Source organism: Lepidochelys kempii, chromosome 21 (genome assembly GCF_965140285.1).
Source record: "Lepidochelys kempii isolate rLepKem1 chromosome 21, rLepKem1.hap1, whole genome shotgun sequence".
NCBI lineage: Eukaryota > Metazoa > Chordata > Testudines > Cheloniidae > Lepidochelys > Lepidochelys kempii.
The window spans coordinates 8,297,356-8,320,751 of NC_136400.1; the positions used below are offsets into that span (position 1 = coordinate 8,297,356).

The 23,396-nt window shown below is 51.5% G+C and overlaps 1 protein-coding gene across 5 annotated transcripts in view; it reads right to left on the reverse strand.

Moving 5' to 3' along the window:
- ATP2B4 (ATPase plasma membrane Ca2+ transporting 4) overlaps positions 1-23,396 on the reverse strand; it is a 103,838-nt gene that overhangs the window by 73,981 nt on the left and 6,461 nt on the right. The window contains exon 2 of one of the 5 annotated variants that reach the window (XM_073320113.2): positions 9,262-9,332. The exons of the other annotated variants lie outside the window; for them this stretch is intronic. The gene's annotated coding sequence lies outside the window, so the exon portion shown is untranslated. The remainder of the gene's footprint in view (positions 1-9,261; positions 9,333-23,396) is intronic. 5 annotated transcript variants of the gene reach the window in all.

Genomic DNA, 23,396 nt, shown 5'->3' on the forward strand with positions numbered 1-23,396 from the left:
CTGTGGACCGTTGCCAGTCTTCGAGACCTGTCACAGTTTAGGAAAGCAGAAAGCTGGCTCCTAATATCAAACAAGGTTGAGCAACACTGGGCTAGTGGGTAACCAACTGACGGACTCAAAACCAGGATTCTGTTTCCACGGGTTTGCTGTGCAACTCGCTTTCCCCTTCTGTGCCTCAGTTTCCCCCCCCACACACACACACACATCTATTTGCATTGTAAGCTCTTTGGGGCAAGGACTCTGTTTGCACACAGCTGACTGGCGAGGATCTTGTGTTGCTCGGGGCCCCAAGGTGCCACCATCATACAACTTGTGACAAACGACATTAGCCTCTTGAATGAGATAGTGAGGAAAACCCAAGAGACTAGCGCAAAGGGGATGGACTCTTGCACAAGAAGTCCAAGTGACTGGCATTTGCCACTACAGGATGTCACTTTTGCCTCCGCTGACCAACCTCTGCCCCTAACACAGCATGTCTGATTGACACACGTTTGTCCCCTCTGTTTGCGAAGCGCCATCATGGAATGCCACAGTTCTGCACTGTGAAGGGAAAAGAAACAGCTGACACATCAGGGCATTTGCTTAGGTACAACCTGAAGTCAAAAGCCAAGCAGGCCAACAGTCCATATAATCCTCCCCCACCTACTCCAGGAAGCCATCTACCCTCACCATTTCACAGGGCATTGGTGACCATCAATGCCTCTGGGCTGGGAGTGGTTACATCGATGGCCAGTGTCAGGGAGCAGCCACCAATATTAACACTGGAAATGAGCCAAGGGGCTATGTTCAGATTCCACTACCCCCATCAAGTTGCAGCGTATTCAGATCTAGGTGCAGGCTCACCCTTCACCAACATGATCCCTCCTGGAACAGCCCCTTAACAGGCCCTATGCTGCAGCCTTGGACATAGGGACATGTCTGGGGCAGGCCTAGGAGACGGTTGTGTCAAAGGTGAGTGGAGAAGCGGCAGGAGCGTGGTACATGCTGGGTCCACAGAACAGTTGGAGCCCATTTCGAAAGTGGTGAAATAGAATGGTGCCGACCCTGAAGGACCCAGGTTCAAATCCCACTGATGCCCTGGGATATCAAATCCACCCCTTAATGCATGGGCACAGGATCATGATCCAAGGGTAGCAAATGTAGAAGCTGGTGATGAAGGGAAGGGGAAGAAAGAAGGAACCCAGGAGGCTGAAAGCTGCTTGTGGGGGAGGGCTCAGGTGAGCTTGACTTCCACTGATCAGATAGAGCCAACAAAACCCAAGCAGCGAAGTTGTCTCTTTCCCCACCACACACTAGGTGGTGCCCAGCCAGGCAAGAAGACCCACCGCCAAGCAGAAAGCCTTATCCCGGCAGCCTTGCAAAAACCCCATTGTGAACTGCAGCATTCACCACCCAATCAGACCATGCTAGTGCATGAGAGCCAAAGAGGGAAGCAGGCTCCCACTGTCCAAGAGGGGAGAAGCACAACACGAACATGCAGCTTAGCCTGTGTCCAATTCCTACAGATATGCCTCCACAAATAGCGGAGTGGCACAGATGCCATGCTGCAGGTACAGCAACAGAAGTTTTTCCCCCTTTCGCTGTGGTAAATCCACCCCCTTGAGAAGCAGTAGCTAGGTCAAGAGAAGACTTCTTCCACTGACCTAGTGGTGTCTACACCAGCGCTTACTTCAGCTTAACTACGCCCCCTACGTGCCAGGGATCAGTAGTAGATAAACTACATTTATCATCCCTTTGAACGACTAGAACAAGGCCTCCCAGTCTGAGCAGCAGAGCGGAAATTACACTGCAAGAGGAAAGACCTGGCCTTGCAGGTAAGGCCCAGGGCTCCTGGGTTCTATCCCCGGCTCTGCAGCGACGGGCAAGTCACAAATTCCTATTGTGGAGGCTGCTGGTTTTTAGGAAATACGTGGGCTCTGCTGTTCAGAGGTACAGCTCCCATTGGCTTCAGATGGAATGACAGTTGCTTGGCTCCCCTTGGGAAAAGAAAAAAGCAGCTCCAGACTTCAGGTGTCCCAAATTGGGCCTGTCTGTGCCTCAGTTTCCCCATCTGCACAGTGCAGTTCATTGCCTACCTTCCAGGGAGGCTTAATTCATGGGGATTTGTGCAGGGCTTGCAGACCCTTAGATGGAAGGTATTAGAAAAAGAGCAGAGTACTATTAAGTTGCTGGCTCTCAGCCCTGTGCTTGGGCCATGCAGAGAGGTCCCCAGGGCATTTCTCATCTGACAGTGAGAGAGGGAAGACTGAATCCTGTCCAACTACAAAGGCTCCCAAGCTCCTCGCCTCCTCCCAGCAGGATTCCCCTCCCAGCAGACTGCAGGAGGTTCTGGGAGCTGGGAGTTCCCCCAGCCAGGCAGATGGGCTGCTCCCAGCAGCGTTTCTGCCTGGCTTGCACAGCACGGCAATGGCACTGGCAGGCTGATGCAGAGTCTGGGAGTTTTCCAGAGGAAGCCCTTGCCCCCTTTGAAGCTTGTTGTACAGAGTTCTCTGTGATGTGAGGTCAGCCAGCAACTTGGAGAGGACGTGAGTGAGGCCAGCATTAAAAATACATGCGAGAAGTGACAGGCAGGAGACAAACTCCTGTCTCCTCAGCTTAGAGTTAAGAGCCCTCTCTCCCCGCCTCCCACATCCTGATCCCTGCAGCAGGTTTGGCTGGGCCAGGCTAGCACTTCTCCAGGCAGCTAAAGGTCACAAGGGACATGCCGATATGAAGTTAGCGGTCAGAAATGTAGCCTGCCAAACCGGCAGCTCTGTATGCTCAGCACTACCCATGCATCTCAATCCTGACCCATGGCACTCTCTGCTATTCCAGTCCTGGGACTCCCTGCTTCTCCTGATGCGCCTCAGTCCTGACCCACAGCCTCTCCCCAAACACTGTCCCAGTGTCAGGAGCCACACATACAGTCTGCCTCAAGCCCCCCAAGCATGGCTCTGTACCTGTGCTGAGCAGGTCTCTCTGGCATGCCCCAGCCCTGCATGGGGAGGTGTGTCCAAGCTCAGCCCTGCTTCTTTGGCCAAGCAGGCAGAGCAATTCCTGGTACCTCCCCAGAGCTGCAGGAGACATCAACTCATCCATGCCACTGCCCTCCCCCTGCCTGCAACCAGGCTCCTTCCAAGCATCAGGCTGTTCAAGAGCTTCCCCATGCAGACCTGCTAAGGATCCAGGCTCATGAAATACCCAAATCTCCCTCCACCCCACCCACACACGCATTCAAGTCTCCATCCACAGAGCTGCAGCAGCCTCATTCTGCACTTCCTTCCTGCCCCCACCACCGTCACAACAGCGCCTTGCTGCTGAGCACAACTCTGGCCATTTTTGCCTTCTTGGCCCACTCCAACCCCGTCTCTACTGGGGCCCAGCCTGCAGATGCAGCAGCTTCAGAAGGCAGTTGCATTTTTTTGGGGGCAAGGGGAGGAAGAGGCAGCATGCACAAGCAAGGCCTTGCAGCATTCACTCCCCCTCCATGTGCCACACCCTGGCAGGGAACCAGAGTGCTTGTGAAGGAGCTTTGCTCTTCAGAGCACTGCACCCAAGCTCAAGAATCCAGCTCCACCCTGCCCCCCTCCCTCCCATGCAGAGTTCATTGTGAGAGCTGGAGCTGCTGGCATCACGCCCAGCCATTCAGTGCCATATGCCTGCATCTCAGCACCCCCTACACTTGCCTCACACACACAGGCTCTGCCATACCCACTTGCAGCCCTGGCTGCTTCCCTGTTTCCACTGCACAGAGCCAGTCAGCACCAAGCCTTTAGGATAGCCCTCAAACCAGTGACAGATTTCCCTACAGATGTTGGGGATATACTGAACTCAGACAGCGTCTCACATACTTGGAAACGCAAGCCCCAGCAGGGGGAAGAGCAAACACGCTGGGTTTGGAACAGCCCTCAAGGCGTCCCCACATGCAGAGCAACTTTACTGGCACTAACAAACTCCTTCCTGCAACGTCCACACAAAGCTGCGATGGTTCCTTCATTTAAAAAAAATGGGGAAACCGAGGCAAGGAGCAAGAGAGGCCACTTGCCTGAGGGTCACACAGCAGGACAACGGTGGAGCTGAGAACACACAACTGAGGGTAGGGTCACCACTTTTGGTCTGGAGGTTTCAGCATGAGACTCTTTGAAGGTTAATCTTTAATTCCTGTTGACGCCAGGACAATCTTGAAGGGTTGGCAACCCTAACCTCAGGGCCTCCTCAGTCTTACGCCCTATCCAAATAGGCTGCCTCTCTGTGCCAGAAGCCAGGCATAAGCCTTCCCCCACCTCTCACTGGAAGAGGGAAGGGCTGGGAGCCCCACCGACGGCTGGCATTCTGTGAGGGGCCTGACTTCACGTTCGGCAGCTGGGAGAGGAGGGATCTCAGCATGGAGACACTTGAATCTGACCAGTGGAGAAGGGACAGACACGGAGATCATGAAGGAGAGCAAAAGAGACCTAACAGAAGGATAGAGACATGACACTGCGAGAGAGATGCGTCTATTACCAGCCAGCACACATGGCCACAGCTAGGTTATTTTTGGCAGCATGAGTTACACTGGCCCAGGGAATTCCTATCCTGAAGGTCCCCAGGGAGCTTAAAATAGGCCCGGTCACTTCCTCCTAGCATAGCTGCAAGCAGCTTCCAGGGCTGGGATCAGGAGGGGGCCAGCAGGTCAGGCTCTGGGAGTTAGCAGGGTGGCTGCTGTACGCTATGGGCCTCAAATATGTGCGACGGGCAGCACGTGCATGGTAGCATCTCTTGGGCATTGCTGGATGAGAACAGGCCAATGGAGCTCTTCCCAGAGGCCCTATCTGCCCAATGGCACGCACCAGCTCCCATGTCTAAACTGGCTATTTAGCTACCAATACAACCACTGGAAGAGAGGGGGCTGAGTCCCCCCACCCACAGCTTTTCACTCGGTTATGTCCCCCCCCCCCCCATCATGTCCTGTCTGGCTGCACCTCCAAAGAGGGGGCGCATGGCTGACACATTGGAAAGCATCTCCCTGGGGCAAGCTAGTCGCTGTGGTAATACTGCTCCCTTCCACAGATGCAGCATACTTTACTGACCGACTGCCTGTACCACTCAGTATCATCATCTGCGCTTCAGAAGGGGAAACTGAGGCAGAGGGGGAGGGGCTTGTCCAAGGTCACATGGTGAATCAGTGGCAGAAACAGAAGCCAGGAGTCTTGACTGTTCTCCATCCACCCACCACTAGAATCCACTCCCTCCTACCGCTGGGAATTGAACTCGGGAGTCTGGACTCCCCAGCCCTGTGCTGAACCATTGCTTCCTGTTGAATTAAGAACACGTCCCTCTCCTGGCTGCGACACTGCTTGGCCGGTCAGACTCTCCCATCCCTGGACTGCCAGGCTCCCCTACAGAAGAAGGCAGTAGCTTCTGGGTAGCAAGCGCAGCATAGCATCTCCTTACCAGCAGTCTTGCTCTGGCAAGTCAACAGAAACTTAGGGCAATGGAGCCAAGAGACATGGCCGTAGTCCTGGCAGGGAGAGAGTTAGGGTGCAGCCTACAGATATCCCCCATTGTGGGCAAACTAGGAATGGGGCCATCCACGTAGGACTAGGGACAGCTCCCTGTGCCAGCTCTTAGTTGAAATGGGCACAAATCAACACCCCAGATCAGAAATTCCCCAACATGGGGATTCTTGAAAGCCAAATCCCACCATGCCATCCAGAGCTTCAGATGCAGTCACCCCCCCCCCCCAACAAAATGGAGGTAATCAAAATCCAGTTCAAGTGTTTGTGGCTCCAAGCCTATCTTTAGCAGTGATCTACTTGGGGTAGGAACTTCCCTTAAATGGGACTCAAACTAGAACTTTGCCTCCTTCCCTGAAGTATTTTGGCAGAGATGCGCAATCTCCACCCACTCTCTTCCTCTGAGCCCCCCTAAATGGTTAAATACAAAGACCGCAGAGTGTAGCTGTGATAGGGGAAAGAAAACCACATGCTCTCCCAGGGAGAGCAAGCTTGCTGCTAGCCCAGCTTCGCTTCCTGGCAAGCCCTGCTCCTGGGGAAGTGTAGGCCGTTTTCCATATATAACTGCAAACTGTTCCATGCAGTAAGAAGTCCAATTAAAGGGAGGGAGACACACAGAAGACCAAAAGGCAATATTTGTAAGACGGAAGAAAGCCTGCACACCAGGCACCAAATTCAACCCTTGCAGAGCAGCACCTGCGATATCAGGAGATCAGACCCAGCGCAGTGGTGGCTTTGCACAGTCGATCAGGGCACCAATAAATGAGAACAGGGTCACGTGGGCCAAGGGAGCAGTGGGGGGAGAACAGGGCTGATTGGAGCCAATTGTTCAAGCTAGTGCAACACAGCAGGGGACCATTCACACACACACACACCCCCCCGCACTGTTTCTATTGTAGTAAAACAAGGAGACATTCCCAGGGTCCTGAGCAAGCCCATCAGCCAGCCAGCCAACCCCTCAACGAGCACAGCCTGTAGCTGAAGAATGACCGGCCAGCCCAATGCTGCCTAAATAGCTGGAACGGTTTCAAATGTACAGTGGAACTGAGCTCAAGGGAGTGACACTCCAGCCAGGAGTCACAGGTCATCTCAGTGCCTTGCATTGTGCCAACTGCAATCCCACCACAGCAACAGGTCTGCTTAGCTGGGAGAGATGGAGCCAGAGAGAGGAGCCATTGCTCTAAGGCCTTGTCTAGACTAGGATTTCAGCCACTGGGGAAGCAGAACCAGGGAACCTTCTGTCCTGCTCCATGCAAGTCCTTGTTCAGGTTCTCTAGTGACCAGAACTGTATGCTAAGCCATGTGACAAACATCTGTCACATGTGGTTCACAGGCCTCTCCCCCACACCCCTACCAAGTTGCACTGGTTTAACTGAAACCACTTTTATAACCAATGCAAATCTGTGTGTGGATGCGCTTATATCAGCTTTTAACTGTCACAGGATAGCTGGTCCCCATGCATAGACCAGGTGAGGGGTTCTCAACAAACATTTGGTGGCCTCAGAGTGCGGCCACCAACTCTTGCTTGTATAAATATGCATGTGCCCACATCCAGGTCACTGTAAATGTAGGGTTTTTTGCAGAGACAATAAAACTACTGCTGAGAAAAAGATTTGTTAATATCACTTTTCACAGCAAGTCCTGGCAAGTTAAGACCTGGATAGAGGGGTAGGGGGGGATGAGGGAGCAGAGGCTGGGGTGATGGATGGAGGGCCCTGCCAGTGCGGTCAGAAGCGTGGGCTGGTGCCTTGGGCATTGGTGCCCTGGGATGGTGAGCCCAGGCCCAGGGGATCAACGCCCGGAGTGGGCACCCAGGGTCAGCGCTGGAGATCAAGCCTGGAGCCCACGTCCTGGGCCAGCACCCGCCAGACCCAGCTGCTGCATGACCAGGGCTGGGGATCGGTGCCCATGGCCAGCACCTGCCAGAACCCAAGATCAACACCCAGGAGCAGCTGCCCAAGGTCAATGGCCAGGGTGGGGGGGGTTGGAGCACACCGTTGGGGGTTGGCTGCTGCCAGGGCTTGGGGCTGGCGCTTGGGGTCTGCCTGCTGCTGCATGGCCAGAGCCCGCGCCTGCCAAAGCCCAAGGCCAGTGCTGGAGATGTACACCCAGGGCCAGCAGCTGCTGGAGCTCAGGGTCGGCGTGCACTCCCAACCCCTGGCCACGTGGTGGTGGGCTCTAATCCCTCGCCAGTGGCCACCAGTGGGATTGCGGGTCAGGCAACACATGGCCAGAGCCAGAGCTCGGAGCCAAGGGTTGGAGTCTGAAGCCCCATGCCTGGAGCCCTAGTCTGCAGCCAGGCTCCTTAAGTCCCCGCTGCACAGCCACCCGGGGCTGAAATCTGAGCCCCACTAGGCCCGTCCCCCCTCACCGGGGGAGGGCTCACCTTACTCCTTCAGCGTTGTGCCCCACCAGTCTCCAGAGACGTGCATCCAGGAGCAACAGGGAGGAAGTGAGAGAGGCCGATGCTTTGCACCCGCCCCACATCCCCACCCAGGAAGTGGTGGTGGCTGCAGGGAAAACCCCCTGGTGGCCACATTTGAGGCAGGGTGGCCTCGGCCCAGCCCCCCAGGTTCAGAACAGCCATGTCCAAGCCAGCCAGTTCACGGAGGCTGGGCCACACCTAGGCCTACACAGGGCTGCCAGAGGGCAGCAAATGGGAGGTGGAAGGGAGTGAAGGTGATGGCTTGGGACAGCCTGTGCCCGGGGAGGGAAAGCCACAGTGGAGAGTAGCAGCGCCCATGCTTGGGCTAGGTACCCAGGGAGATAGCCCTGAGGCTACTGTCCCAGAGGGGGCAGAGCTGGTCAGAGATGGGGCTGGAGCCTGGACGCGAGGACAGTTAAAAAAAAAGATTGTTTTTCTGTGTGTTGACTTGCTTCTATTAAGCAAATAAACCTCTGGAAAGAGATTGGACAGGGCAGCGTGTAGTTTAGAGCCGGGGAGAAGCCCTGCTCGGTGGCAAACTATTTATAGCTGTTCGGCTTGTGCCTGCAAGTTTCCCAGCACAGCTGAGCCCACGTGAGCCAGGTTTCAACTAGTGTCCACAATGGCGTGTGCACTGGTTTATAAAAGAAATATCAGTAGTCACTTCTAGAGCACTGAGTGCAACAGCCTGCGTAGAGCAGGGGCAGGCAGGCGAAGTGGGGATGGGTGTAAGACATGCTGCCAGTTGACCATTAATGCTCATTCCCCATGTCAACCACAGGCCTCCTAGCGTAACCCTGCAACCAGCTCACGCGTTGCTGAAGAGATTAGGACTTGCCTACCCACGCTTCGCATGCAGTTTTTAAACACTAGCATGCTTTAAGTGCTAGGACATTTAAGAGCCCCCTTTTCCCTGAGCCAAGACCAGGCCGACACATAGAGCGACTGGTGCTGCTGCAGCTCACCCCGGCTCCAAGGAAGCTCCCTGCATGTTTTGAGTTCCACCCCTGTGGTGGGCTCTGGTTTACCCTGCACTTGGGATGGAACGGCCACCTTGAGGCTTTTGGAAGCCTGAGCTAAAGTCGTCCCGTCCAGCCTCGGTCTCCGCTTTCAGTGCATCCAGGCTTTTGGATTTTTCCTGTTCCCTTTCCATACCCTGGGCTGGATTCAGTTATCCCAGAATAAATCCGGGGCCACTCCCACTGAAGCAGGGTAGCAGAGAACAGACTGACATTTAAATGCCTACTTGCATTTCCTTTCTCTTCCCCCCTCCCCCCAATTATACTTTCAACATGCCTCTGAAGTCACAGTTTTGTGCCTACAGCAGGCTTGGTTCTGACCTATAATTCTCCTCCCACTTACTGCAGCAGCGTCCCAAACCCCATCGCATGGTTTCTTGCTCTTGTCTTGGGAAATGCCTCACAGGTTCCCGGCTGCATGAAGACAAAATAGAAGTAAAAAAAAATCCAACACCCCTTTCCCAAGCACCAACCTGAAGTCATGAGCCACAATCAGCCATCTCATGCCCTTCCATTTAGCAGATGGGTTGACTGCCCTGGTACAGTGACTCCACCTCTTCGATCTCCAGCTTCCCCTTTTAGTGAAGGGCCTCTGAATTCCCCCACCACCAAAGCACAGCACTGATCACCACATCACTGATGGGACAGTGGCAACTAGAGGCCCTGTATGTATGCCCCACCCAAAAGAGCTTGGTGGTGTAGACAGAGGGAACATAAGTAACCAGATGGATTTTGCACAGTCCCACTGTCGGGAAGGGATTTTGTTCAGCAGCCGTTTAGGGGCAGGCTGGACTGAGTTGGGTTACATATCTTGAGGCTTGGTCATTTCATTTAAGATGGAAAAGCTGCAGACAGGGCAGATCCTAGAGTCAGTCTGGAGGGCATCAGTCACAGCACCCTCCTGTCATTAGCAGGGTTTGGGGCCCTCCGTCACAGCTCAGGGCAGATGCGAGCTAGACCTCCCCAATCTGTCTGCCCTTGAATCAAAAGCAATGAGCCACCTGAGCGGTTCTCTTATTGGGGAGATAGTACAGCCAGCTAATCCGATGTTATAAGTAACCCGTCTACCAGTCCCAATCGGTTGGCTATTGGCCCAAAATCCATTCAGCAGAACAGTGAGGCCTGCAAAAAACCCACAACACTTGACACTTAGGCTGCTGGTGTACTGAGACCACGACTGGCCAATGTGGAGCAATGCGGTCTCATTGTTTCCTTGTGCTCCCCGACCTGTCTGTATCCACCTGCCGCCTCTCATGTTTCAAGGGTAAGATTTTTGGAGCAGGGACTGTTTGTTCAGTGTTTGTACAGCACCTAGCGCAGCGGGGTCTTGGTTCACACCTGTGGCTCCTAGGTGCAAACACAATACCAAAAAATAAAGTGCCTCTGCTTGGAATCTTGGTGTGGGGAGGTGATAGGGAGGAAAAAATGCAAAAAAGCCAGAGGAAGAGGAGAGACAGCTATGGTGTCCCTGCGAACGTGCTCTTGAGAGCTCTGTGCAGCACTGCTGTTATGCAGGATGACTGCTGGACATTTTAACTGTGCACAGGTTGGACCCCTTGGCATTTTAACCATTTAAGGGAAGCTTTGCAATGGTTTCTGCCTTTTGCAAACCTTTATAAAGAATCTAATCCCCAATGCTAATCTGGGGATAGTGGCAGCTTTAGACAGGATAGGGCAGGCGATTACTGCAGCAATTTGAGCGTCAGGGGGCATCATTAGCAATAAGCAACTTGGTAGGCAGGCAGTTGTAGGAAAGATCTTTACTGAATATGCTAAGTGGCCAGTGTTACTGGCTTAACAGCAAGGCCCCAGACTACATTCCTACTCACACCTGGCTCTGAAACCTGACCATTTTTCTCCACTTCCACTTAACTATGAGGGGGTGAGGGGGACTAGGGAGAGAGGTCTTCCTCATTAGCACAACCCCATTTAATTGCTAATTGAGTTCTGCTTGGGCAGGATTTCTGGAGCTAACGGGGGCTTGCACCCCCTCCTGGCAGGATTGCCACCGCTGACAACCCCTGCAAAGCAGGGATGGTGATAGTAACCTGGCACCCACGCCTTTGATGCTACAGCTCCTCTATTTCTTTGGTTTTTCAGTGTCATCCCACACTAAACTGGAACAGCCAGCTGTAGCATGCTCCTTTGCAAATCCCTTCTGTGTCACTGCTTTACACTACCCTTTGGCTCCAATCCAGGGGGAGAATTCAAAGAACACGCACACTGCACAAGCAGGACCTCAGAGCAGTTTTGAAACTGCAGTGAGGTTTGGCAGAGCGAAGCAAGTGGGAGCAAGGAGACAGGGCAGAAAATGCTCAAATACTGCAGCGAGCGTTTGGAAGAATAGCTTACACCATGTGACCAGCAGCAGAGTCTTGCCCATTGACTTCCATTCTTAGCATTAATGGCAGATCTTTGCTTGCTGAGTCACTCGGTGACTCCAGCAGAGGTCTGGCCACCTTCCTTGTCCTCTTCTAAACAGGGAACTCAAACCTTCCCCACACTGACCCATGTCTCAGCCTAAATTACTTCTGCAAGTCAGGTGCAATCTGCAATTGCAGCTACTAGGGCACTGACTTCCAGTCCAGGAGTTCACCAAGCCTGTTACAATGAGGCCCATATGGAGCCTGGTTCTACACATGGTCCCAAAGAAGTCAGTGGAGTGTTGCTTGTGTGATGGGTCGGCAGTGTGATTTGGTTTTCCATGGACAGACCAGACCAAGCCATGTTCTCAGGGTTGTAGCACGGCTCCCTTCACATCCATGACAAGACCAGGGCTATAGTAAGATTTCCATAACATAATTAGAAGCCCACGTGCACATGAATGTTTCACACTGACACAGCCAGGCTGCAAGTGCTGGGTTAAAAGGTCCTCATGTGCGTCTCCAACATGGAAACGAGTCTAGTTACTGTGGGCCAGCCTAAGGGACCAGGTCCTTTACCTCTAGCAGTAGAGGCGGACGCTTTTAGATCCAAAAGGTTAAGTCAGCCAGGGGCATAGTTACAGAGATCCCATGCACTTTAAGAAATGCATGTTAATGCCAGAAAGATGCCAGCTCTCCAGTTTAAAAGGCCATTGGGAGGGAACCCAGCAGCCTCTTGAGCCTTGCATAACCTGAAGAGCTGAATGCAACATAAGAGGTAATTTCTGACAATGGATGGGTGAATTCTCCTCCCTCCAACTCTGATTTCTGGAGAAACCATTGTAAGCCAGGTTTCAGAGTAACAGCCGTGTTAGTCTGTATTTGCAAGAAGGAAAGGAGTACTTGTGGCACCTTAGAGACTAACCAATTTATTTGAGCATGAGCTTTCGTGAGCTACAGCTCACTTCATCTAACTGAAAAGCCTGGGTGAGTTCATCATTCCCAGATTAGGCCTCACCAGGGATGGATCTGCGGTAGGGTTTAAAACAGACACTGAAGGAACTGTACCGGGGTTCCCACCGCAGCAGATGGAGTAACAGGGGGTGATCTGGAGGCAGTCACCAAGGACACCCAACTACCCCTGTATTGCAACATGCCCCATAAAAGCAGACTTCTCACTATCTTGTGCAAACAGCTGCTCTGTCTTTGTTTGTCTGGGAGAGAAAGAAGGAAGCGGTGTTTGGAGAGAGGGGAAATCTGACCTTCAGTTTCCTTTTATCTTTAGGAGGGACAATACATTTGAGTGCTACAGACAGGACAATACCCCAGCTTTCCTCCAGCCCAGACTTCTGGGACAACTGCACAATCTGCCCCAAGGCGAGACACAGCACTGCAGAGAGCCCATGCATTGCAGTCCAGATTACTGTGGAGCACTGCAGCACAAACTGCCTTGTGCTGCAAAAAGTTAGCGTAATCTGTAGCGTCTTGCAGGGACTTAATGCATTACACGTTTGCCTGCAGGACGCTGCAGTGACGGCAGGATTTCCCAGCCAGCTGCCTGGCCGACATAGGCAGGTACTGCAGAGGAAGAGTGGCAGAAGGAAAGGAGGTGGAGAGATTCCCCCTGCCTCCGCCCAGTCTCTTTTCTGGAACCACTGTTGCTAAATATGAACCATATACTGTGCCATGTAAGGCCAGATAAACAAGCAACAGGATCCGGGAGCTGGTGCTCAGGGGAGCTGGCACTTGGAGATGCATGCCCGTGCCTGGAGCAGACAGTGCAACTGACTGCAGATGGCTGGCTCAGATGGAGAGCAGGGAGAAGAGAAGAGGCAAGGATAAATAAAGGCGAGAAGAGGGAAAGAAGGGAATGAAATGAGGTTCATCAGGTGGCTGGTGAGACAGCACCGATAGCACAGATTTTGCAAAAATTAAAGCAGCCCAGTGAGTCGCTACAGGAATTCACCTTCCAGCACATAAAGTGGCGGGCTTGGTGGGGCTGGGGGAGGGGTGCTAGCAGAAGGATGCAGCTGCTGAGCACACATTGAATCTAGGAGGAAGGGTGGGGTCTTGTGGTGAAGGCCCAGGGCAGCGATGGCTCAATTCCTGGCTTTGCCACAGATTCCTCAGGCAAGCCAAAGACAGGCGCAGATCATCAGGAGATCTCCGCATGTTGGATGCCATGCTCTTAGAAAAATCTGGCACCAGTTGTGGGCATTGAACCCCCATAACACTGCCCAGTGGGACACTATCACCACCATAGCATCGTAGGACTGGAAGGGACCTCGAGAGGTCATCTAGTCCAGTCCCCTGCACTCACGGCAAGACTAAGTATTAGTCATGCTCTTCCAAGGGAAGGCCAGAGGCTGACTTACCCTCCAGATGCTACTGATAGTCCATGCCAGTTTCAAGGCATGCTGGCAAGCTCACATCCCCCCAAAATAGCATCCTCCAGGGCACTTTCCACAAAGATTCAACTCCCTTTCAAGGAGGTTTTTGGAGCAGCTTTGGGGACTGGTGGAAGGTGCTGTACTGAGACCCCTGGGGACTGAAGACCTTTGGTTCCCCACAGAGCAGCAGATCCACCATGAACAGTGACAGGGCTAACTTTTCCCCTCCACCCTACAGCTGGCCAGCATGACTCAGCCCTGACTTGAAGGGACCAGTCCTAGGGGCAAGGAGAAAGTCCAGTCACCAAGGCTCATTCCATCCTCTGCCCTCGAACAATGCTTTTAATTGGGTTGGTGGTGGGGTGAGGCAGGCATAAGAATCCCCAACCCATGAGCCATGTTTAACTGCATTTGTCACCCAGCAGATGTCTGGGTAAGTAAAGTTCCACATGAGTATAGAAGCCTGTGACTGTCAACTCCTCCTCTAAGTATGTTCTCGGCTAACTTCTTCAGTCCCAACAGATCCCACTGTTTTCTAACATTGACATGCCTCCTTTAAATTTTGCCCTCTCCTTCACCAGGAGATGTGGTACCCATCAGAATATGCATGTGTATGCTCACGTATATAGACACCTGCACTAAGGGTTATGTATCGATTTGTACAGCCTGAATTGTCCAAAAATGGAGGCACCCAAAATGGATACCCAAGTGGAGACATTTAAAAGGAAATTTGATTTTTCTGAAAGCACTAACCCCTTCACCCTGAAAATAAGCTCTCAGGGAGTCTCTAGCTGGGCACCTAAACATCAGTCGTCCCTTCCAAAGTGTACATTTTCCAAGGCATGACCCAAAACATGGTCTGATTACAGGAGCCATTCTACCAGCTTTTCAGATATGGTTATTCCAGCCCCTCAGAAGAGTGGGCACAGAGTTATGCTCCTCTTCACAGGCTAATTGTGGTGCTAACCTGAGTGAGCTCCGTTTCACCTCATCACTTCTGCCAGCGTCACCGCTTTGGCTAAAGCCCTTATGAAGGGAGTTTTGGCCAAGTTATATTTGTAGGTTCAAAGTTTCAAAAGCACACAGGCAATAAAAACAGCATGTGTCTCAAAATGTACGTCTCTGAAAAGCTGGCCCTTGCTTGCTCGTTTAAAAGGAGACCCCATTTTTATAGAGTTCTTGGAAAGTGTCTGTAGCATTTGGCTGTCACATGACTATGTGGTCATGGAAAAAATGTTAAGGTATTTTCTTACTGTACAGGTCTTTTCTTGCTCAGCACTCTAAAGGTCTTCTATGGCCCTGTACAGTATGAACAAATATCAGTTTATCTGAACAGCAACCCTGTGAGGTACAGAGTTGTATTAGCACTATTTTACAGATAGAGAGGAAGAGATTTGCCCAAGGCCATACATGGAATCTGTGGCAGAGGCAGGAGTTGAACCAAGGTTTCCCAAATCCCAGTTCAGTGCCTTATAAGACATTTTTTAGTGGCATGAATATTCTTTTAATTCCTGTTGCACTGCAGAGCCAACAGCTGTGCTTCCCCCTACTGGCTACCCTTCTCTAGCTCATCCCACAGAAGCAACTGGGCTTCTCTTTCAAGGCCCTTCATGGACTATTGCCACCCTACCCATCATCTCATTCACTATCAAAATGTCCACTCCCACCAGCCCATGATGCCAGCTGCAGTTGCCCACTTATGTTTGCAAACAAGCTTTCATGCTCACGCTGCCCCTCACACCTGGGAGGAACGCTTCACATCCACAAAACTACTTCACTGTTCTTCAGATGCCTCCTTAAAAATCCCCCTTTGCCAATGTGCCTCTAACAACTTGAGAGCCATTAGAACAGTAGAGCACTGAGTCCATGCTGGCCAATACACCCCCATCTGTCCATATCTGTCATGTCTTACTCTTCAGTTGCAAGCTCTTTGGGGCAGGGACTGTCTTCTTGTTGCAGGTTTGTAGTGCCTAGCATAATGGGTTCTGATCCAGATCTGAAGTTCCTAGGTGCTAGGGTTAAAAAAACTGCGGGCGTGCAAGCTCAATTCTAATCTGAGTCATAGCTGTATAGGCTATGGAATTCAAAGATTATCATGGAATCAGAGAATTATTAACTAAGTTCCACTAGCAAAATTACTGGTTATGAGCCCATGAGGCACAAAAGAACCCAGCTTGATGCTCAGATCCCAGGGTGAGTTTGCAGGGCTGGCAATTCGGAAAGACAAACAAGGCTTTTTTTTTAAACTTATGAGCAAATTGCATTTGGCATCATGGAGATGATTAGACTAGTGCAGAGACATTTTAAGAGCAGATCCTACATTAAACTGCCATATCTAGTGCCAGGGGTTTGCAAGGAGCATTACAGATGTACAAGAGCCTGCCCTGAGGAGCTTACAACCCAAAGTTATACAGTGCCCATGAACACCCATCATCCTTTCCAGTGTGAAAAACAAGAGTCCCTGCCCTGGAGATCTTACTGGCCACAGGAGAGGTGTTAATTACAATTTGGGACTCTGACTAGTTACCCCAGTGGCTATGTGGTTAAGATGGAGTGAGTCTAAGCAGGGGGGAGTCCAGCATAAGTGGTCAGACAGTGGAGATCAGAAACTTCAGGTCTGGGGTTCTGGTTCTTCTCTACAGGAAGCTAAATGCAAAGGACAGCAAGAAAGCACACAGCAGGGGCCATCTCTTCTCTCCCTTGCAGTGGTTTTGTTCCATTGGCTACAGTGGAGTTACTGCTGATTTACACTAGCATGCACAAGAGGGGGATCAGGCACTAGGCGAGTAACTTTTCTTGACCCAAGTTTAATGGCATCTTCTTGGCAGGCCCTGGATTTGCCCACAACAGCTAAATGTTAAGTCAATCCAAGGATTGCTTTCAGTAGTTAGTGCCGGGGAGGGATGAGAGACTAGCACAGGCTGAGGTGCACTGCACACACAAGGGGCAGGATAGTTAAACACTAAACAATTTTAAGTCTCTTGCAGTGATGAGATGGTAGAAGAGGAAACAGGTGTTGTGGGGAAGAGTGAAAAGTTTGCCAGAGCTCAAAACTGAGATTTCTGCATTTGATGTCAGCAAGCTGCATCGGCAAATGAGACAGGTGAGTGGGGAACATGGATACAACTGGGGTTAATGGGACAGATAGCAGTCAGTGCGGAGAAGCATGGGGGTGATTGGGAAGAGGCAGAGGAAAGGGGCCTGTCATTTATACCCATGGGACACGGGGACAGTAAAGCCTCAGTTACAGTGGGGTCCTTAACATGTCTCCCAGGAAATCTTGTTCTGCAAAGTCAGGCACCTTATGGCTGAAATCTGAGACAGACCTGAAAATCTGATCGCTAGATTCAAGTTGTGCTCAAAGAAAGAGCAAAGGTCACTCAGGAGTCACTGCTGGGCCTTTAAGCCGCAAGCACACACACTTTAGTTCAGACCCAAATGCCTAGGAGATGGCAAGGGACCCTGGATTTCCTTCCCAACACACGGGGGTTCCCACCTCCTCCAGCCCCTCCCTGCCTTTTCAGATTCTCTACCAGACCCCCAACATTCAGCTCCAGGGCTGGGGCTCTCATAACAGATACGAAGTCTCATCATTCCAAGGGCCTGTAGGCTTCTTCTCAGACTTGGGAATCAAAGCACTAGTGAGCAGATCTCTGTTCTGTTCCTGGACAAGGAAGGAGGTTTAAGAAATGCTGCTCCCTATTACCATTTTCCCCAACTCAAGGGCACAGAGTGGGCCTAGGAACCAGTCTGTATGGAGCAGCATCTCTAGTCCCACTCAGATTCTTCCACTACACATTATTGGCAGCCCTGGGGACTAAATGCACCACTCCCCAGAGAAAGCAGAGGACCCCCATTCTGAGAGGGGTGAAGGCTGGTCTTGTGTTTAAGGCACTGGCCTGGGACTCAAGATCTGGGTTTGATTCCTAGCACTGCCATAAGCTTCCTGGACGAACTTGGGAATTCACTTAAGTTTAGATCTTGTCTGTAAAAATCCTTCCTTCCTCTGACCTGGTCTGTCTTTTCTGTTCTGATCATAAGCTCTTCCAGGCAGACATTCCCCTGTGTACCTGTACAATGTTCAGCCCAGTGGAGCTGCTGTAGTAAACAATTGCAAAAGCCTTGAACAGCCCTGGCAGAACAGGCCTGAGCAGAGTTACAAAGAGGAGTTCGAGAAGCACTGTCCCACGCTGGCTGTAGATGCAGTTGGGTGTTATTTGCCTGCTGGAATACTGGCTCCAGTTCTGGGTGTCACACTTCAGGAAAGATGGACAAAGGGTTTAGGTCAGGTTTTATGCGAGAAAAGGTTTAGACAACTGGGCATAGTTAGTCTCAAGGGCTGTAATAAAGAGCCCAGGGATCAGTTCTCCATATCTGCTGAAGGTAGGACAAGTAGTAATGAGCTTAATCTGCAGCAAGAGATTTAGGTTAGATATTATGAAAAATTCTTACTATAGAGATAATCAAGCTGTGGAATAAGCTTCCAAGGGAGGATGTAGAATCCCCATCATTTGATATTTTAGTAACAGGCTGGACAAACACGCCTGGGACGTCCAGGTTTACTTGGTCTTGTCTCAGCGCAGGGGGCTGGACTAGAGGACCTCTCAAGGTCCCTTCCAGCCCTGCATTTCTAAGGCCTTTTCTACACGGCCACTTTACAGCACTGAAACTTTCTCTGCTCAGGGGTGTGAAAAAACACCCCCAAGCCCTGCACATTTCAGTGCTGTAAAGCAGCTGTGTAGACAGTGCACCAGGGCTGGGAGCTATTCCCCGCACAGAGGTGGTTTTATTAGAGCTGGGAGAACTCTCCCCCAGTGCTGGAGCCATGACTACACAGCCCCGTTAAAGTGCTGTCAGCTGTGTAGACATACCCCAAAGATCCCGATTGCCAAGAACGAACAGACTCATCCCTGCCATAGACATTCACCACTCAGAGGTCCCCTGCCCTATCAGCACAGAATGGGGTCAGTGGACCAAATCCTCAGCTTGATTTCAGCTGGTGTAAATCAGCATAGCCCCTTGGAAGGTGTAGCTCAATCTCCCTGAAAAACCCACCCACACTCCACGCTTCTGAGCATGTGCTCCAAGCAGGAGACGCAGGGAAACATGAAATCATCTCCCAAATTAAGAATTCAGAAATGGTAAGGAGCTTTGACAGCTGTTCCTGCTCAGGCTCCCAGCTGACGCACCAACATGGGGAGGACAAAACTTATAGCCACTTGCACCCATCACAGCAGTGAGTTTCAGGGGTAGGAAGGGGATGTTGATAGGATGCCTGCACAGTTGCCTTCAAGCCTGGGCTATTTGGTACAGACAGGCCTATCCAGGCACTGTGCTTAAGTGCAGGTGGAATAACCCACTGCTTCCAAAGCATCTCAAAGTAGCCAAGTTAGTGATTATTCCAGTTTGGGGTGGAGTTCAACTTCTCTAAATGGATCTTCCACATGGTAAGGTAATTTGATTACAGGAAGGTGCTAAGCCATCCACCCTCTCCTGATGTCAGCTGGGATTTGTTCTTGGAGTAACTGGATTTGCTTTCATTCTGGAAACAAGGTGCTTGATTTGATTTACAATAGCACCTATGCAGAGAACAGGGCCCCACTGTGCTTGGCACTGTGCATATACATAGCAGGAGACAATCCCTGCCCCAAATAGCTTACAGTCTAAACAGACCAGACTGGCAAAGGTGTGAGGGAAAGAGAGGGAGGAAGCAACTCACCCAAAGTCAGCAGAAGAGCCATGTGTCCAGAGTCCCAGTGTTGTGCTCTCCACACAGGCTGAGGAGCCCTGCCCACTCCCCACAGCCAGCTGCTATCAAAGGATAGACAGAAAGGGCCCAAAGGGAGTCCCCACTCAGCCCTAGGACCCCTTCAGCTGGTGAAGGGCTCCCAGAGCAGCTGCCAGAATTGCCTGCAAGCCCTGATCTGACCTCTGCAGTCTTATGGCCCCAGGCTTGCATCTCATCCACATGCAAGACACTTGAGTTATGGGTGGGTCAGGAGTGGATTCCAGGGATCAGCAGGTAGATGATTGGTTTTGACATTCATTAGTGTATGGAATAAACACTCCTTAGCATTTCCATCTGCAAAGTCCATTACAAATACTATCAACCCACCCCTGCAACCCAATCCCACCTGCATGGAGGTGGAGCAGCAGCCTCCTTATCTTACAGGTGGGGAAACTGAGGCACAGGGGGTGAAAAGTCACATCAAAGACCACTGCTACACCTCCTTTCCATTCACTCCTTAGCGCAGGACTGAAGAATTGGCCAGGAGGATGGTATTAGGATGTACTGAGACCTGGGTTCTCTTCCCAGCTCTGCCACTGACCTGCTGTGAGACTCTGGGCAAGTCACTTCCCTACTCTGTCACTCAGTTTCCCCATTTGTATAACAGAGCACTGACTCCCTATGCACAAGGCTGAGGCTTAACTCATTCTTGCCTATGAAGAGACATGTAATTCTCAGACAGAGGGTGCTGCAGAAGGCAAAGTATTATCACCATCAGTATTTAATCTGCCATTGTCCAGGGGTGAGTGTCATACCACACAGAGCAAACGGCTGATGTATTGTGCATCAAGCCTTTGCCCACTGCAAAAAAGCCTTGATTAAAGAAAAACAAATAGAGGGGCAGGTTTATAAGTCTATGGAAATGGTTATCCCCACACATTAAAGCCAAAAGCAACTAATTAAAACAGCATCAATGTCAGATGTTTTAGGAGTTCAGCCTCAGAAAGCTCTGGCAAGGGATGCCAGGGAACAGAGCTGCTGCAGCCAGTTGGAACGGAGGGAGAACACGGAGACAGGACCTGCAACTGGGACGCTGCATCCTGATCCAAGCACCCCACCTGGGTAAACACTAGAGGCTGCTGCAGATAGCCTGCGACTGGCCAAGGGTGTTTGGGCAGGCTAAGAGCGTCCTGGGACCACCATGTGCCATCTTCAGATGTTCTCTGATTGACCCCCTCCACCTCCAGCACAACAGGACAGCCCCATTCCTGCTGGGAGACAGTGTTACCCACTCAGTGATCTCCCCATCCTTGGCCTAAGTACCCCTCTTTCCCATCCCCTACATTCCTGCCCTCCCCAGCTGCCATCTGAACCCCTTTCTCCCATCCCACAGGTCCCTAGCATGTGCACTTTGAACCTCCTCTTCCCCACCATGTGCAGTCTACACCCTTTCTTTCTCATGCCATCCCCAGCTCCTCCCATGCACAATCTAGAAAGCATTGAAACTAAACTGGATTAAAAAAAGACATTTAAAGAAAATCTGGGCATGGGAATGGTTCCCTTTGAGCCCTGCAAATTGAAGCAGCTTTGAAATTTCAGGAATTGTTCTGGTTTTTGGACCAGCTCTATTCAGGACCTTCAGAATGATATGCTGTGTAACTATCAGACACCACCACCTCCTCCAAGGGGACAGAATCCATTAGGTCTATTAAGGACAGCTTCTGTGAAGGAGCATCTCAGCACTTCAGGTATGGTACCAACAACATCAGTGGCATACCCTGCTAGGAAGTACAGGAGCACGAACGGCAAGGAGAGAAAACAGGTGAGGAAGGCTGTTTTGTGCCCAAGGCACTGGACTGGGACTGAAGTGAACTGGGTTCAGTTCCCAGCTCTGGCAGATTCCCTGAGCCACCTTGGACATGTCTACACTGCAGTTGGAAGTGTGATGGCAGCAGGTGTAGACCTACCCGAGCGGCTTTGATCTAGTAGCACAAGAGCAGTAAAGCTGCAGCAGAGTAGGCTGCACAAGCCAGTCCAGGATCCTGGACAAGCCAATTACTCAGGCAGCTAGCCCATATTGAAGCCTGACCTACCGTATCTTCATTGGGCCAGAAACTAATCTTGCTTATGTGTTTGGGGCCCATTGCACTGGGTGCTGTGCAATCTCCATTGAGCCTCAAGGCACTCCTGTATTATAATCAGGCTGAGGCGAGGTCTATGGGGAAGGAAATTCTTCCCCCGGCCCAGGAATTCCCAAAGGAGGGTGCATTCATTGTATTTAAATGGCAGTTTCCGGTCAGGGAGGTTAGCCCTGGGAATCTGTTCTATTACTTGGAGTTACCTTAGAATCCTTAGCAGGGGAACTCACCAAGCAGGTACCAATCCCTCACCACCCTGCTCCCTCTCGCGTGCCTTCTTGTGCCAGAACATAGAAACAACCTCAACAGCTTTGTTGATGCAGCATGTAACAAGTTCAGCCAGAGCCCCTAGATCCACCCAGGGCGGAGAAACAGTGAAGTTGGGCCACTGTATTGGTTCTCCTCCGCAACCTGCAAGGAGATTTAGCCCCAGCTTCCTTTATCTGAACCTACCCTCAGCAACTAACATTCCTAGAGCTATATAGGTACATGGAAGAGTGGAGGGCAGCCTTCCCCGGCTAGGAGGAGCAGCATTTGTCCAGACATACTGCAGTCTCGGTTGGCCCTTCCCAGGGCTGTGTATAAGAGACATGAGAATAGAAGGAAGAGAAAACATGGACAGATGGGTGCACAGGAAATCACACAAAATGGAGCAACAGGGAGTGGAAGGCCATCACTGGGCAAGCCTGCTAGGGGACGCTGTTACAAAACAGAAGCTCCCCAGTGCTGTCAAGATCCAGCTCAATAAATGGGATGTAATCATCTCCCCTAATAGCATCCCAGCTATGGAGAGCCTGGGGCTGGAGCACGGATGAGAAACACTGTTAGGCTCACATTGGCAAGGTTAAACAGAAACCTCATGGTGTCTGGGAGGCCCCAGTACAAATCTTATTTTGCAGTTGACAGGCCCAAAGAGAAAGAGCCTTATGGAGCCCAGTGGAGCAGAAGGAAAATGGGGTCAAAGAAGCTTTGCTCCCCCAAACCTGCCTCCTACTCAAGCAGATACAGGTCTTGTCTATGCTCAGGGATAGACCTGAGCCAATAACTGGTGTCCATGCAACAGTACTGACCCTTAGTGCAGATGATGGCATTCAGGGGGTCTTGAGTAACAATTTCTGACTAGTCCAATCAGTGGAAACCCCTGCACATCTCGGTCAGTGCTTTAGGCCCCCCACAAGACCAGTGCTGCTACCCTGATGGCCGAGTTGAGGATATTGCTGAGTGCAGCAAGGCCCTACCTAGGAGGCAGCAGGATTAGATGCAGCCAGCCCATATGTCCTCTCCAAAGATGTCCCCATCCCAGGTCCCCAGAGAGATGTACAGCACCCCCTTCATTCAGATGTGAGGTGAGCAGGGGGAGGAGTAGGAAAAAGCAGACACTAGAGAAACCAAACAGGCCTAGTCCAGGCTACATTTCCCCATTACTGTCACCACCACATTGCTGCCATCACAGGTGGGGCCACGCGAGTACACAGTTATGGTAGCGGGTGCATTGGCCAGCTGCTCCCACATGGCTTGGATGGCAGAGTTAGTCACACTACAAGAGTATCACTTTTGGAATCAGGCCCCCAAGGGGCTAGGTGTTTTATAGACAAGGGACAGACAACAGCCCCTGCCCCCCTGGGTCAAGCTATCCAAAACAGGTAGAGGTGGGTGGGAGGACAAGGTAGGCACAGAGTAGGGTGACAGTCCTGATATTTGGGGCTCTTATATAGGTGCCTATTACTCCCCACCCCATCCAGATTTTTTGCATTTGCTATCTGGTCACTAGACCAGAGCCATGAGGATGCCTACAGTTGCTCCTGTGCATGGGGCTAGGCCAACACAAAACATGGAGAAGGCTCATCTAGTGCAGGCAG